Genomic DNA, 17,500 nt, shown 5'->3' on the forward strand with positions numbered 1-17,500 from the left:
AGTTTTTTTTAAATATATTTTATGTTCATTATAAATCTTGCTACTCGTGTTAATAAAAATTCTTATGAACGTTTAAATTAAATAAATGTGAATAATAACGAGTGATCAGTAAAGTAGTAAATAAACGACCAACATTGTTCTCACGTTTAATATCTACGAATAAAACAATAGGGGGTTTTTTTTCTTTTTGTTTTTAATTTTTATCATTGAATACCGTATACAAAGCATTTCATTTTTTTTTTTTTTCAAAAATAGATCATGGATGATTCTTACATTTTTTTCAGTAATCATTTCAGTTACCCAAGAATCAACGTTATTCGTGGAAAACAAGTGAACCCATAGATCCGAGTCAAACGTATTTGTAGTTGAGCTAGATCAATTATATTCTTAGAAAGAAAGTACGATAAGAGAGAGAGAGAGAGAGAGAGAGAGAGAGAGAGAGAGAGAAAGTGTACGTACAATGATAATCACGCTTCCAAGAAAATCTATGAAGGAGATATCGTCGCAAGAAAACGTGAGTCGAACAGCAGAACGAACAATCAATGGCCGAAACGCTTCGATCAGCTTCGATCTTTCGCTTCACGAGAGATGAAAGTAGATGTAAGAAGAGATTCGAGATTGTTGAAGTGATAAGTAACCGGTTTAGTATTTAACGGCGTTTCCGTTTCAACGGGACGAACTTTCAAAATAAACGATGAAAAAAATCATGGCAAATTGATAAAATAATTACGAATGTTTCGAACGATCGATTGAAAATATAATAAGGTAAGTAACACGGAGTACTTGATTGTAGGAAATAATCGATGAAAATAATTTGTCGATGTGATGTTTTTGCAGTGTCATTCGAGCGTGTTTCGTGAAAGTTGGATTTTTAAATTAGTCTCGAGATCATTGTGAATAGTGCGAGCTTGAAAACGTCGATACTTATTGGAGCGAATAGTGTTACGGCTGGATAAATATGATATGCGATACGCGCCGCTAACAAATGTATTTTATAAAAACGAATTGAACTCACAATGGGGGATAATTATAATCAATCTCGATTAAATAAAAAGAAAAATGAATTAATTAGTTTCGTTCCCTCGTTGATTCATTTTTAAAATTCATCTATCTAGATAAATGTTTTTTAATTACTTTATATCTTATGTGAAACATAAACGTAAGACTGGTTAGAATTTACGAAATTCAGACGACGACTTTGAATATTCAGCGGTATTCAAAAAATCTTTTCGATTCATAAAGTAACGTTCAGATTCATGTGTCATTCACGAGGCAAAAGAAGAAAACAAAAGAAAAGAAAATGAAGACGGGAACTTGCGACAGATGGAGTATCGAACGAGAGAGAAAAAAAAAGAAAGGAACGAGAAAGAAGGAAAAATAAAAGGAAAGTACTAATAAAATAAAAAGAAGAAAGGAAGCGTGGGAGCAAAAAGAGAGAACGTTGAAGAGGAAAGAAAGGAGGGCGCCACTGCACAGCCCGAAGACATTCGCCGCAAGCAAAATGCGTTGGGGGATCTTCCCTCTTTCTCTGTCTTCCTCTAATAGAAAGAGATGACCTCCTCCCTTGTAGTCTAGCGCCGCGCCCAAACGAGGATGACGTCGGTACGGTGATGCACATCGACGTGTTCAGTCTCTATCTCTCTTCTATATTGCAAAGAGAGAGAAATAGAGAGAGAGAGAGAGAGAGAGAGAGAGAGAGAAAGAGGGAGGGTTTAAAGTCCTCTTTCTCTCTTTTTCTTCGTTTTCTAATTTAGGAAGAAAAAGAAGAAGAAGAAAAAAAGAGAAATAGAGAAAAAGAAAGAACGATAGTTGCCGAATCGTCATTTTTCTCATTCGCGGTAAAAGGAAAACCGTGAAAGAGTTTCGAGGGATATACCAAGCAACATCAGCAACAGTAAAAGCAATAGTAGCAGTAGCAACAGTAACAGCAGCAGCAGCAACAGCAGCTAGCAAGAAGAGTAAGAGCAAGAGCAGCAGGAGGAAGGTCTCCCTCTCCCTTTTTCCTAGAGGGTCAACGAGAGAATCGGGGCGCGGCTGCTGGCTGCAGCAGGGTGGCAGGAAGCATCTCCGTGTTTGAGGAGAAAGCTAGAACAGTGACGATGGTGGTGACGGTGGTGATGGTGAGTGGTCCTTGTGGTGGTGACGATGGTAGTGGTAGTGGTAGTGGTACTGGTGGTGGTGGTGGTGGTGGTGGTGGTGGCGGTGGTGGTAGTGGTGGTGGTGGTGGCGGTAGTAGTAGTGATGATGCTGGTGGAGGTAGTGGCGGCAGGCGGGGATGATGGTGGGAGAAGGGGGAGAAAGGGGCCGTTCGCAAAGTGTCCCTAAAACTTTTACAATCGCTCGGCAGCTCGCTCGCTCGCTCGCTCTCGCGCTCGCGCTAGGGCTATGCTTGATGGCGTATCTTCCAATGTGAGTTGCCCATAATACTAAGATGTACGGCTGCGCCGGTAGGGGTCCCGGTCTCTCACTCACTTACTACCTTATAGTATAGCAAAGTCAAAGGCGTATAGTGTGTCGAACGCCGAACGTACGGCCGCGTTCCATCGCGTTCCACCGGCTCGCGATTTTCGTCTACGAGGACGAATTTCGGAATTTTACTTATCGGGAGATCGACCGACTGCTTATCGTTTACTCTTCGTCGACGAGGATAGGGAATAAAGCTAGGGAGAAAGCGAGGGAGAGGGAAAGAAAGTAAGAGAGAGAGAGAGAGAGAGAGAGAAAGAGAAAGAGAGAGGAACATACACACACATAACACACACGCACATACACACATACGCACTCACAGAACAGTCGAGTTCAAAGTTCATTTCATAGTTAACATTTAATTTTTCACTTTCATACAAGTGATAGTCCTTCGTGTAAGGTTCGCGTGTGCCGAGTAAAAATGATAAAGTCTATCGCGTGTATTCAAGGTCGCCGATCGATCGCGAGTGTCGCACCGAAGCACGAATTTGTACGCTCTCTCTCTCTTTCTCTCTCTCTCTCTCACTCTCTCTCTCTCTCACTCTCTCTCTGTCTGTCCGTCTTTCTCCCCCTTTCGTTCGTTTTTCTCTTCCCGTCTCTCTCTCTCTCTCTTTCTTTCTCTTTGTCATACTTCCTTCCGTGTCTCGAAAGCCACAACGATGAGAATTATCAAGGCGATCAGTCGCTCCACCAGGATGCCGATGTCCATTGACACAGCCACGCCACCGCCACGGCACTGCGGCGCAACGCCTCCCGGTAACATCCGGAGTATCGCGAACGGAGGAGCGGAGAGGAAAGGAGGGAGCTCGAGCGCGCCTCCTGGTAAGCCTTTGCCTCGTACGAGCACGAAAAGAATATTTAGACGGTGCGAATCTTGATCTTTCCCTTGTCCCTTATTTATCGTGTTAATTTCATTTTGATAATCAATCAGACATCATTTTTTTTATCGTCACAAATAATTCGATCCAATTCGTTTACTTAGTTTTTAATCGATTGTGTTTACTCAATCGAATCCAATTGTATCTCGACAGTGTTGGCGAGCTTGTCTCCTAAGTCGAGGAATTTTTTTTTTCCCCCACAATAAACTGAAAAACTTTCCAGTACCAATTTAAATTCCACGCGTGGTGAAATAAATGTCAATGCGAGATGCGATTTAAGAGAGAAAGAGAGAGAGAGAGAGAGAGAGAGAGAGAGAGAAAATGTCGAAAAAAACGCATCTTGCATATAATACCTTCAACTGATACACTCGCGAATATTATTCTCGTCCGACAAATATTCAATTTCTTCGAAAAAGATGATATCGAATTAGAGACTGATATGACAGAAATTAGCTCTGTTAGGTCGCATTTTTGAAACCAATTGGAACTTCTTTCTTTCTTTCTCTTTCATCTCACTCAATCTTAATAACAGCGTGATATCAAAAACGACCGAGAGGATATTTTCATCGGTGGCTCTTCGTGAGAAAAACGAAGGATAATCAATTAGCATCACTTTTTTCTCGGCTAGTTGCACTGGTCAGACAGAATGCAAAAATGAAGGGAAAGAGATAGGTATATTAGATAGATAAATAGATAGATAGATAGATAGATAGATAAAGAACGACGGACTCGTGAATTCCACGAGTCGAAGCGAACGACGACCGAACGAAGCCGAAGTATACCGAACGGTGGGGAGCGAACGTTATCGATTGGCCAGTCGCTCGTTACGTTCCATGACCACGCCCACGAAGCCCGATAATTCTTATGACGAGATCTCGAAGACCATGCGCCATGTGGATTGTTATCTCTGTCTCTATCTCTCTCTCTGTCTGTCTCTATCACTTTCTCTCTATCTCTGTCTCTCTTTCTTTCTTTTTCTTCACGATTCCTTCTTATCATTTCCTCTTATTATACTCTTCCTTTTCTTTTTTTTTTTTTCACTCGTCTTACTCTGAATCACGCAAATCATGAAAATACTCGGTTAGTTTTATCGACTAATTTTATCGACGATGCAAACTCGATATAGAAATTCGAAAATATTCCTTAAACAGATATAACGATTAACATTTAGAGAACGAATTGCCTCGATAAACAATTGATACGTAACATGAATAAGTACGGTCAGATAATTATTATAATTACGTTAATTAACATGACGTTTGACGTTTCGATATCATTATATTCTTTAATGGTCACATTATTGCCTCGGAAATAATATATAATAATAATCTCGATCATTAAATTTGTCGTATTGATTGGAATACGATGTTTGAATTTTAACGTTGAAATATTTAATAAGAAAATATTATTATTACCGTTTAAATTCATAAAATTATATTTAATAACGGGGTATTAGCGTTAATGTCTTTTTTTATGAATGAAAAACGTTATTAATTAAGTACTTGAGTACTTATTTATATAACAGCAAGTGTATGTGTATGTTTATGTATTAATGAAGGAAAGAGAAAAAAGAAAATAATCGATGCATTTTATTTTGTGAAAGAACATCGTCGTCTTCGTCGTCGTCGTCGTCGTCATCGTCATCTTCGTAGTCTTCGTAATCGTTGTAATCGTCGTTATCGTTGTCCGAAGAAGAAGAAGAAGAAACCAAAACGTGGTCGGCCGTGAAAATATTTTCTTTGTGTATAAAAGTCGTCCCCGGGAAGCATATAGCTCGAAACCGGCCGATGGTTGAGACGATAGTCGTGTAATGTTATATGTCACGACATACTCTGGTGAACATGCTTGTTTATTAAGTGGCTATATCTTAGTGCATTTTATGCGGTAAAAGCACAACGGAGAACGAAGCGAAGCCGTTTACACGCGAACCAAGTAACCACTGGCATCCCCACCCCCTCCTCTTTCTCTCTCTCTCTCTCTTTCTTTTTCTCTTTCTCTCTATCCAGCCCACCACCCCTCTTTCTCACTCTCTTTCTCTCTCTCTCTCCCTCTTCAGCCCTCTTGAACATATTTGAAAGCTCGTTTTCACGTTATCTACGTTTATGTTCGATAATTCGTCTGCCATGTCTGGCTCATGCTAAATGCGCTTTAACATTATAAGTTCGAAATAATTTATGATGTCTCGTCTTGAACGATCTAAACTGAATCCATGGATATCTTGAAAAAGAAGAAAAGTAAATTACCGAAAATGTTAAAAATATCGTATTTATCGGGAGTCGTGCCAATCCTTGTATACTCAATAACATACATGTATGTATGTGTGTGTATATATATATCTATATGTATATATATATATATATGTATGTATGTATATATAGGTAGATACGTATATACATACTTACTTATTTCGTTCGAACGTCGAAAGATTAAGAACCATCGCGTGATCTTCGTTTATTTTCCTTAGCGAATTTTTAGCTAACTCTTGTCGAGATAACGATGCAATCAATCGATTTTATTCAAATTTTACAAAATTATTTCACCGATCTTTTACTAGGATCTTATTTCATATAAACTTCTCTTACCGAGACAATTTTCTTTAGTTCTTTTTTTTTCTTTTTTATTTTCTTTCTTTATATTCACCGTAAGCTGAGCGGACTAAGAAAAGAAAAGAAGAAGAAGAAGAAGAAGAAGAAAAAAGGGAAGAAAAATTTCGAGATATTTTTATCGAACTTATATGAACGTTATCAATATTTCAATGTTTAAAGGCTCTTATCTACGTCACGTAAAAACACTCCGAGTATCTTTCTTTCGAAATAGATCTTGGAAAACCTTGTTTTGAATCATCGAAGCGTTTCAAACTCTTGTTAGTGTCTATTTATGCCTGTCCTACTTTCTCTTTTTTTTCTCTCTCTCTCTCTCTCTCTCTCTTTCTCACTCTTTCTCTCGCTCTCTTTTCTATAGTAATCTTAACTCAGGGCAAAAAATTTTTTCTACGCTCTCCGTCGGTCACAAAGTGAAATCTATCACCGAAAGTGAAAATAGAACATGTTTGAATTTCGACCTGCGTTTTTATACGACCAGTTCGGCTAGCTTAAAACCAGCCCCTTTCATGTTTGGTTTCTAACGTGTGGTAGAACGTTTCGTTCTTTCCTCCCTCACTTCCCTTTATACTTCCCTCACGACTTTCTCATATTTTCGGTATAATCAAAAGGGAACGACGGAGAAACGGCACACGCATTATCCTATTTCTAACGCGAGACATCTCCTATATTTCGTAGTTTATTTTTTCTTTTCATAAGATATATATATTATGGATACTATGTTCACAAATACTTAACGATCGTTAACACGTTTCTCAACAAAATACTATAAAACTTCGTTCGACTTTTGTCATTTCGTTTGTGCCTAAATTTTAATTTTAAAAAAGAAAAAATTATAATAGGATTATCAAATATTATGATTATTTTCTAATGATTTTAGCATGTACAAGCACAACTCTTATCCGCGTTCTTCTTTTAGATCATATCAGGGAGAAACTTTGATTCGTTGAAAAGTTAAATTATCTAAATACTTACATATTATTATTTCTTTGAAACAACGATTTTGTCTTACTCGCTATAAAGAGTAACAATTATCTTGTTACGCGAGAGATTTTCGAGTTCGATTAAAAAAAAAAACAAAACAAAAATGGGAAAAAGAGAGAGAGAGAGAGAGAGAGAGAGAAGAAGAAGAAAAAAGAAGGAAAAAAAAAGAAGGTTATATTGACTAGGAAATGTATACTCACAGATGGTCGGTTTGATTCTCTTGGAAAAGGAAAGCGACATTTTCATTCCTTTACTCTCGTTCCTTCGTTGGTTTCTCCATCATCCTTGGTGGTTGCATCCGTGGGAAAGGAGAAAGAGACGTCTCGGTTTCCATCCATAGGAAAGCTAAAAATTTTCCGTGAACGCCCACGACCCTCGCCATTGGTTCGTAACGTTTCACGCTTGTGACCAGCGGCATCCTACCGACTATGTACCTACGTGAGGCGAATGTTCGATACACGAATAAGGTGCACCTTCTTCGACGACTCGCGGCCTCTTCCGTTTTTCGTGCAGTGCGCATGGTTATCCTCCTCGAAGGAAATGCCGTCGACGACGAAACGAGTGCGTAAAGGGATGTATCGACTAGGAGTTACACGCGATGATTCCAGTTAGACGGGCTCGAAAGGTTCTATAGATATCGTCCCTTTTTCATCCTTGATTCGCGATATTACAAGTATTACGATAATAAGTAGACATTTCATTGGCCGTTAATCACACGTCGTTAATAAGTTAGCAAACCTTTCTTCTTTTTTCTTTCCCCTTTTATCCCACGCTGACCCTTATCACCTCTTTGCACGTGTAATTAATATCCATCGTATTTCCTTGAAAATTTCTCGAGAGTGTACGCGAGCTGACCAGTGATCAAAAGTTCTTTCAATTTTGACAGTGTGGAGAAAAAAAAGAAGGAAGGAAAAAAGGAAAAAAAAAAAAAAATTAAACAACGTTCAGTGATTACCCGGCATCGGATAAATCTTAAACGATAAAGAAAATAGAATTAAAAGTGTACGCCAATCGAGTGAGAGAACGTTTATCTATTATCTATTCTTAGAAATTTTATCGCTAAATAATTTATCCATACGAAGTATAAAAGTATAGAGTAATGAAGTTATTAACGTTAATATTTTTTTCTTTTTTTTTTCTTTTTCTTCTCTTGTCTTTTTTCTTTTGTATCATGATGAATGAATATCAGCTTTTTTTTTTAGGTATATCTTAAAGAAAAAAAAAAAAAAAAAGAAAAAAGAAAAAAGAAGAAAAAACGTTTCGAAACTTCAATCACAATCGTTTTCATGAAGAAATTCTAAAACTTATTTATCAATCTAATCGCGACCGAAGTAAAATTATTTATCTATTTAAGGGAAGAGAAATATTTGAATAACATATAAGAAAGAATTGAGAAGGTGAAGAATGACCGAAGGTCAGAATAAATCACAAAGTCTCAATATATTTATTTGTTCGGATTAGAAGGGGAAGCGAGTGACCGGCTAGATAGACGAGCAAGAATAAAGGAGGAGGAAGGAGACATAGATGGGTGAGAAACGGGGAGGGGGAGGCGCAGGCGCGTTCAGACGATAGAAAGAGGAAAGAGAAAGAACGAGAGAGAGAGAGAGAAACCGAAAAAAAGGATAAATAGATAGAGAGAGAGCGAGAGAGAGAGAGGAGAAGGGTGAATAGTCTATACCATAGAGAGAGCACATGGTTTCTCCTTCCCCTCCCTCCTTCTTGTCGACGCCGTGTTACTATTCCGCGATCCTACCACCTTTCAGCCTTTCATTCGGGGGATGAAACTCGTAAATAATCATGGTGGGGTTATTTTCTGTGCCTTCGTAGAGTACACCGATCAGAATCAGGAAGATCAGGAAGGGTTCCACCCTCTATTATACGAAAAAGGAAAAAAAGAGAAAGAGAGAAGAAAATCGACTTCTTATAGTCTCGTTAAGGGCACATCAAACTGTTAGGATCTTGACCTAGGTGACTGTGAATTGTCTTCGAGTGAGCTAACGTAACTTTCCCTTGTCCTTCGGGACCATCGTTCTAGTCAATGAGGTATCCCGTGTTATTTCATAGAATATTCATAGTTATAAAAACAATTCAGAAGATTGATCATATTTGTCAAATTTTGTCAAATCGTTTTTATCTTCTTAAAAAAAAAGAAAAAAAAAGAAAAGAAAAAAAAGAAAAAAGAAATTAAATTGTTGAGATTCAAATCTCACTTTTCTTTTCTTTCCTTTTCTTTTTCTATATTTTTTTTCTTTTATTCTCTCTCTCTCTTATCTTTCGCGGACAGAGGTCGAATTACAAATTCCTCGTGTACTAATCGCAATATATTAAGAAAAAAAAAAAAAAAAAAAAAAGAAAAAAAAAGAAAGAGAGAGAGTAAAGAAAAATGAGATAACGGAAGATAAGAGAAGACAAGAAAATTATGCATTCGCGCTGGTATAAAAAACGGACGATCGAAAGATGTGCCACGAAGTATTTCGTTTTGACGTTCCGCGTTCAGTGCGGGAGTGCGGGCCGATTTATTTCATCGCGTTTCATGCCGGGACCACTAGAGTGCGGTGACCAGTGGATGAACAACTTCGTCAAGGACGGGATATTAAGAAAGGTAAGTATGTATCTGTAATGACGATCGTCAAAATAGTTTTATAGTAATCGTCGATATTCACAGGATTTGATTTTTCTTCTTCTTCTTTTTCTTCTTCTTCTTATTTTCTTTTTATCTTTTTTTCTTTCATTTTTTTTTGTTTAGTCTTTATTCATTTATTTATTTATTTTATTTTTTTTATTTTTTTTTATTTTTCATGTTTTTTTTTTTTTTTTTTGAAGGAAACAAATACAGTATTTATTTCGAGAATAATAAATCATACGTGAAATATATGAGCGAACGAAGCCATATATTGACGTGAAAATATTAGTTAAGTCAAATTTACGGTTGTGTGTTTTATTTTTTGATCAAATCGTCGTAAAATAAAATGTAAAGTCATGTTTTTGTTTTTGTTTTCGTTTCTTTGTTTTTTTTTTCTTTTTTTTTCTTCTTTTTTTTTTTCTTTTTGTTTTTTTTTTTCCTTTAAAGGCAACACTTGCGTTTAAGAATAATTCGCGCAATTATAAAGTCAAATTAGCAAAGTAAACGTAAAAATACTCGATTAGAAAATAAGATTCCTATCAACTTTGTACAATCGTTTCATTTTCTTTCTCTTTCCTTTTCTTTTTCTTTTTTCTTTCTTTCTTTTTTTTTTTCTTTTCTTTTCTTTTCTCCTTTCGATTTTGTAATCATCCTGGAAATAAAATTTCGTTGATTCTCTCTCACATTATTTTATTGTGTGAATAAAACGTGAGAAAGAAAGAATGTCATAAATATTAAAACGTGTCTGGGCCGACGAGAGTAATGCACCTTTTTATTATAGCTCGTGAACAAACGATTAGCTATCCTAATGGCCGAGAAAGTGAATGAAATAGCGACATGCGACAATGCGTGAATACGTGTCATTAATCAGATACCGATTGTACGGTAATCACGGTCATTTTATCGCTTGTCATCGGTAGCATGTCGCGCATGATAACGAGACAGAAGTTGAATAAGTAACCACACTGTCATGCAACGTAAGTAAGTACACATGTTAACGTATGTATATATGGATACTAATATACCCGTATCTATTTACATTGTCCGTCAGTCTCTCATTCGATATACTATATAATACACACATGAGTGTATTTATTATTTTATATCATTATAAATTATTTACGACAAATTTGTAAATTATTCAATTTAATAATTAGATAAATATGTAGGTAGTTAGGTATGTACGTAAGAAAAAAAAAAAAAAAGAAATTACTGATCGAACATTATTTCAGTGTTCAATTTCAGAACATAGGCGGATATTTTTTTTTTACTCTGATTTGTTTCATCGTTTCCGAGAACAAAGTACGTTTTTTTTTTCAAAAAAAAAATAAAAAAAAATAAAAAAATATAAAAAAAAAAATAAAAAAAAAAATAGCATAGATAATTATTGAAAACGAGAAAACGAGGTCGTATATTGTTGGCATATTGTTAATCATCTTCCTGCTCGTGAAAAATATTTAGCGACAATACCGTACTTCACGGTCTGACGAAGCATTTCATCGTTTCCAAGAATATAATTGTAAATGACATACTACTTATATATATATATATATATATATATATATATATATATGAGTGTGTGTGTGTGTGTGTGTGTGTGTAATTCTATGGGCATTGCAACGTAAAATAAATAGGTGTTTACGTATTTCTATCGATTATTTAGCAGCTAACAAATAGTAAAAATTCCCAATCATTCAAAACACTATGAATTTTGAATCATCCTCTATTTCGTAAATCGTATATGTACTGGCATAGATAAAACTAATAAGTAAATAGATAGAACGTTCGTCATTAACATTTGTAAAAAAGATTAACAGGATTGATCCAATTAACTCTACAGATTTAAACTTAATTCTTAAACGTCGTGAGTTTGCATTCGTGAGGAGTGACTGACACGCGATTCCGAAAATAGAAATGAAACGAAGCTTTTAATGTATACTCTTGATAAAGTTCTCAATACATGGTCCAGGGGGCACACTCGTACAAAGGAGAAATTTTTCGCGCGATTTGAGGTTACCGCGAAAGACACTCTCTATCTCTCTTTTTCTCATATATTTTTATTATTCCCGTGGGTATGGGAAAAGAGGAATAGCTCGAGGAAAGCTCAAAAGTGGGGTTAGCGCGACTGCCTAGGCGGACGATAAAACTTTTAACGCCTTCGTATCCAATAAGCGTAACGTCCAGCGAGTTTTACATTGGGCGGCGTCCCGCGGCCATTACTCCATAACGGGAGAATGCGCTACGGTGATTGGTCCGTGACGCATCATGGCCGCCGTCCGCCTAGAATTTCCCCTACCACCGCGACAGCTTTCTCCCAGAGGGATGGAAACGTAAGTACTTACTCGTACGTACTTACGTTTCTTCTTTCCTATGGAATTCTTCGTGGGAAAGGACGTAGATATCGGCAAAGATTGTCGAACAGTTCGCTTTGCTCCAATTATTTACTTAACTGTCGAAGATTAATTTTTTTTTCTTATATATTATTTTATTAATTCCCCTTATATGTATATATATATATACATATATATATATATTTCTTTCTTCAAGATAAATAATGCAATACTTATTACAATATATAGGAATAGAATTAACTAACGTTTGTAGTATATAAATTAATAAATGTTAATTAATTCGTTCTAATAATTAGTAACATTTCTTAATTTTTTAATTTTTTTATTTAATATTTAAGATCAATTATTTTCGTTTATATCAAACATTGAATATTATTTTTGTATTTAAAAAGAAGCTCTCTAATCTCTGATATGTAATACGTATTTGCAATTCGCGCCTATGCTGCTAATAATAAGTCTCGAATTCATGGGTCGATAAGTTTCGTCGTACTCTTCTTTACCGACCGTATCCCCACTCCAAGTGAGCTCTCCGGGGAAGCTAAACCCGTTAAGGATAGAAAGAGAAAAGTAGAAAGTGGATAGAGAAGGAAAGACGATGTCATAGTAGTACTAAAGCCCAGACCAAATGGCTTCCTTCGGCAATTTTACTGTAGATGGCAGGTTAACCGAGACATAATAAAATCATCTATAAATATATCGCAATAGTATTAAAAAAATAATTTAATAGAATTCCTGTTCGTCGTTTTGAAAATATAAAATTCTTCTTAAAATTAATACGAAATATTTTCCTAGTCACGTTACACGTGGATATCTATGAAACGATAAAACCTGTAACGACCTTTTAACTTTTTTTTAATTCAACCTTCACTATCACCCGATCACGCTAATGATGTAATATCGTTAATAAATATCTCTGGAATATATGCGCAAAAATATTTCGTGGATGAATTGTGCCCAAAAAAAAGAAAGAAAAAAAGAAAAAGAAAAGGAAGAAGATAAAAAGAAGAAAGAAAGAAAGAGCAAACAAAAAGAGAACAAGAAGAAGAAGCAATACGAAGGAACGAATTGATTTAACGATGAAAAAGCTAAAAAATTACAAATAAAAGAGAAAATATATAAAAGGAAAAGATAAGACACGATATTTTTTTGAAACGATCACGATGATGGCGCTCCCTACGAAAAAAGTAAGTACTTACTTAGATAGTAGCTCATCGTGCGGAGCGATGTTAGTGGTGATCGAGATGGTCGAGGTGAAGGGTACCTGGTAGCGGCAGAAGAGAGAGAGAGAGAGAGAGAAAGATATATATATATATATATATATATATATATATATATACTGTGGGAGAGGGAGTAGTCAATTTGACTAAAATGCATTCGCATAGACGGTAGGAGAGGCACGTGCCCAAAGGCACGGTTACTTTAGTGCGATCTTTTAGTTACAGGAAAGGTAGGGCATACATAGATGTGTATATAGATGTACATATATATATATATATATATGTATATATATATGCATATATATATATATATATGCAGTATCTAAAATAGCGCATCCGAGAGACAGAGAGAGAGAGAGAGAAAGAGAGAGAGAGAGAGAGAGAGAGAAAGAAAAAGATAGATTGAGAGAGAGGGAGGTCATTGCATTTGCGCGCGCATACACATTCGCGACACGTATCTCACCTTCGTCTGCCGTGACGACGAAGTCATACACGTGGATTTTGTTCCGAAGCTATAACTAGAAGGAAAGAGAAAAAGAGACAGAGAGAGAGGGAGAGAGAGAGAGAGAGAAAGAGAAAGAAATAAAGAAAAAGAAGAGAGAGAAGAGAGAGAGAGAGAGAGAGAGAGATACGATATAGAAGTATGGAGGATGCAAACCCATAAACTCCACGGTCGTTCCCTCTCTCTTTCTCTATCTCTCTTTTTCTCTCCATCTCTCTCTCTCTCTCTCTTTTTCTCTATCTTTCTCTTTCTCTTTCTCTTTCTTTGGTAGTAGCGCGTTAGTGTGTAGTAGCGTCGTCATAGCAGACGCGTTCTTTCGACTCGCGACAACTTTTACATAGGAACGAAAGAAAAGACACCTTTCCGCGTTGGCTTATTCGAGTCGTGCGAGTGGAAGCGAACAAACGGGTACGAGGCATCGATCACAGTTCCGATGCGATCGTTGGCCGAACAGAGATAGATAGATAGAGAAAGAGAAAGAAAAAAAAAAGAGAGAGAAAGAGAGAGAGAGAGAGAGAGAGAGAGATAGATAGATAGATAAAGACGGAGATATAGAGACTGAGAAAGAGAGAGAGAGAGAGAGAGAGAGATACAGAGAGAGGGAGAAAGAGAGAGAGTGGTACAATCCGATCGACGCGCCCCCTCCCCTACGTTGCGCTTGTAACGAAAAACCCCGCGCAAAACGCGAACGAAAATAAATGTAAGTGAACGAGTAAATAAATATTTAAGGTCATACGTGGCGTTGCTCGTACGCGAAACGATTTACGTTTAGACTTTACAAAAGTGTTTTAAAGTGTTACTACGACATTCACGTTCGTTCTTCTCCGTGTATCTATTTATAGTATTTTAATGTCGATGAGACAACAATAATAGTTCCTTGTGATCTTCGAGACATTAGTTTTCCAAGAGATTTGAACTGGCTCGAATTGATTCATTTTAATTTTACGTTTATTTTTTAGTCTCGTACGAAAGGAACTTGCTCGTTCGTTTCGTTTTTCTTACCTCGTTCTTTATAACCTCAACGACAACCCGGCTTCTCTACCCCCTTCCCCTCAAGCACCCCGGCCGCCCGTAACGCCGTCATTGAAACCCCCCGTTGTTCGTTTCGGCGCATGCTTCCAAACGACCGATAAGCATGGAACGCCGCATAACGCGTGTGTTCCCTTTCTGTGAGACCGATTGCCTGTGGTGCCTGCTGCCCTTCGGCTTGGATTTGTGAAGAACTTTTGCGATTTCTACGATCGATCGATATCTATCAAAGGTCAGTGTAGTTTTCTCTCTCTTTCTCTCTCTCTCTTTCTTTCTCTCTTTAAAATGCATTCCTTTATTCTATTTGTTCTTTTCGTTTTTTTCCTTCTGCCATCTTTCTTTTTTCTCTCTTTCTCTTTCTCTCTCATTCTTTCTTCTTTCTCCATCCTGACACGTAATATTCGTCACGTACTTACATTTGTATTTATATATATATGTGTGTATGTGTGTTCTGTGTGTATGTACAACAGACTAACTTTAACATGTATTTGTAAGTCGCGTGGTAGTTACGATGAAATACTGACGATGGCGCGCGCGTTCTTGCATCCAAAGAAAATGAGAGAAAGAAAGAAAGAGAGAGAAAGAAAGTAAGAGAGAGAGAGAGAGAGAGAGAGAGAGAAATGTCGTCTACCAAACGCTTAACAAAGACAACGCTTGTAAGTACTGTTAGTTCACTATTTCATTCCTTTGCCATCGTTGTTTTTATTTATTTAAATTTGCGTATTATTGAACGAGAGTCAAATCGATTCGAAAATAACAAGGAACATGATTATTCATCTCTCTCGCTGGCGAATTATCGTCACATCAAGAACGTGACTATTTGGTTACATATGTAAGTACTTACATATGTTGGTAAGTACTTACTTACTTACGTATGTAGCTAAGAATATGCGTTTATTGCGCTTTTATCACGTTGCCAAGAATATTTACGATTAACGATATATATATACGTAGGTGCATATGTAGGTTAGAATTTTATAAGATTACAACAGCACATTACCGAATTTAATTAACGGAAGACAAAGAGATATCATTTCAATGTGAAAGGTTAATTATGCAATAAATATGTTCATATGTATGATATATATATATATACATGTGATATAAATTTGATCTTTACGATGACCAATGACAACTTTTCGTATTTATTTATTTATTTATTTATTAATCCTCACGTTCATTGAACAGTACTTTCCATACGGTCCTTGGACACGTTACGCCGTACACTATATCGTTATTCTTAAATAACGCTATATTATCGTTCTAGATATAATATATATGGCGAATTATTTGATTATTTAAAAAATTTTAAGCAATATAATTCTTTATACATTCTTTTCTTTTTTCTTTTTTTCTTTTGTTAAATAATACGAATAATATTAAATATTGTCGGTGTCAAGTATTTCAAATTGATAATCAAATTGGAAATGGTATATAATACGTATAAAGCGATTTTGTAAAAATAAAACTATCACAGCTACAAAATTTGGACAATAGATTTATGATAGAATATTCATAATATTATTACTTACGAATTCGAAGAACATATTCGTTCGTAGTGTTTCCATTGTGACCTCAAGATAAATTTGTATATAATAAAAATAAAACGTGTTATGCAAACTGTATAATAAATCTTGAAAATATCGAGTTCACTCGTCAAACTATCGTTAATACGTATTATTTATATATTTATTTATAACATGTTGCAAGCAACATGGAATTACATACGTATCTATGTAAATTTTCTCTTGAAAAAAATTATCATCCGCGTTTCAATATTAATTCATTACGTCTCGCTTAACGTGAGAAAATACATTCTTTCTGGTTTTATTTAACGAAAAAATGAGATAATCGTTGCGATTTTTTTTTCTTTTTTTTTTTTTTTTAATAAAATAATTTACATTGACTTATGTTAAACTTTATCAGTACTTAAGTACCAATATATATATATATATATATATATATATATGTATGTATGTATAAATAAATACTTATGTAAGTACTTACATACTTTTCGTGTAGTATCGAAACATAAAAAGTTATCTATATATCGAATGTTATTGAAAATAACATTTATTATCGAACGTTGTAAAAAAGTAAGTCCACAAATTAGCAATGTCGAAGTCCATGGGTATCGTGATATTCCTTGAGAATCATCGAACAAGAAAGTCGAAAGGTTTCGTACTGCGATATTCATTGACGTTATCGCATACTTTCGCATGCAACACACATGCACACACACACACACACACACACATATATGTATATATATGAACAAAAATACGAAGAACACACACATATATGAACACAGTTTATAGTTGCTCGTCCTTATGCAGTGATTTATCATTATTCTTGTATGGATAATTACTGCTTCCCGCTGATCGTTTGATTTATCGCGATTGTACAATTAAGCGCTGCTCCTGACAAGATTTATACGCTTGCGAATGTGTAGGTATATCTATATAATATCCATCTATATATGAGAAAGAAAAAAGAGAGAGAGAGGGAGAGAGAGAGAGAGAGAGAAACATGGAAGAAAATTCTGAAGTTCGTTGTGTGCTGCTCGTTGTAGCCGGTTGACATTAGAGATCTGCACTTGCTGCTTGCTTTTTTCATTAAGAGTGGGGGAAAGATGGAGGAAAAAAGTAGGGGAGGAAAAATGATGAAAAATGACGAAGTTTTATTTATTTTTCTTTTTTCTCCTTCTTTCTTTTTCTTTTTTAATTTTTACTTTTTATTCATCCTCCCCCTCCCCCGTCACTATGCGTTACATACAATCTCTCTCTCTCTTTTTTTTTTCAAGTGTAATCGTAATGCAGCCTATCTTTTTGTCTTATATTCCCTCAGGTATGG

At 35.9% G+C, this 17,500-nt stretch overlaps 1 protein-coding gene across 2 annotated transcripts in view; it reads left to right on the plus strand.

The window, feature by feature from the left end:
* The first annotated feature begins 9,297 nt into the window (after nt 1–9,297).
* LOC124425101 (homeotic protein ultrabithorax-like) overlaps nt 9,298–17,500 on the plus strand; it is a 487,023-nt gene continuing 478,820 nt past the window's right edge. For both annotated transcript variants that reach the window (XR_006942425.1, XR_006942424.1), the window contains exon 1: nt 9,298–9,527. The gene's annotated coding sequence lies outside the window, so the exon portion shown is untranslated. The remainder of the gene's footprint in view (nt 9,528–17,500) is intronic.

This window comes from Vespa crabro, chromosome 6 (genome assembly GCF_910589235.1).
Source record: "Vespa crabro chromosome 6, iyVesCrab1.2, whole genome shotgun sequence".
Lineage (NCBI taxonomy): Eukaryota > Metazoa > Arthropoda > Insecta > Hymenoptera > Vespidae > Vespa > Vespa crabro.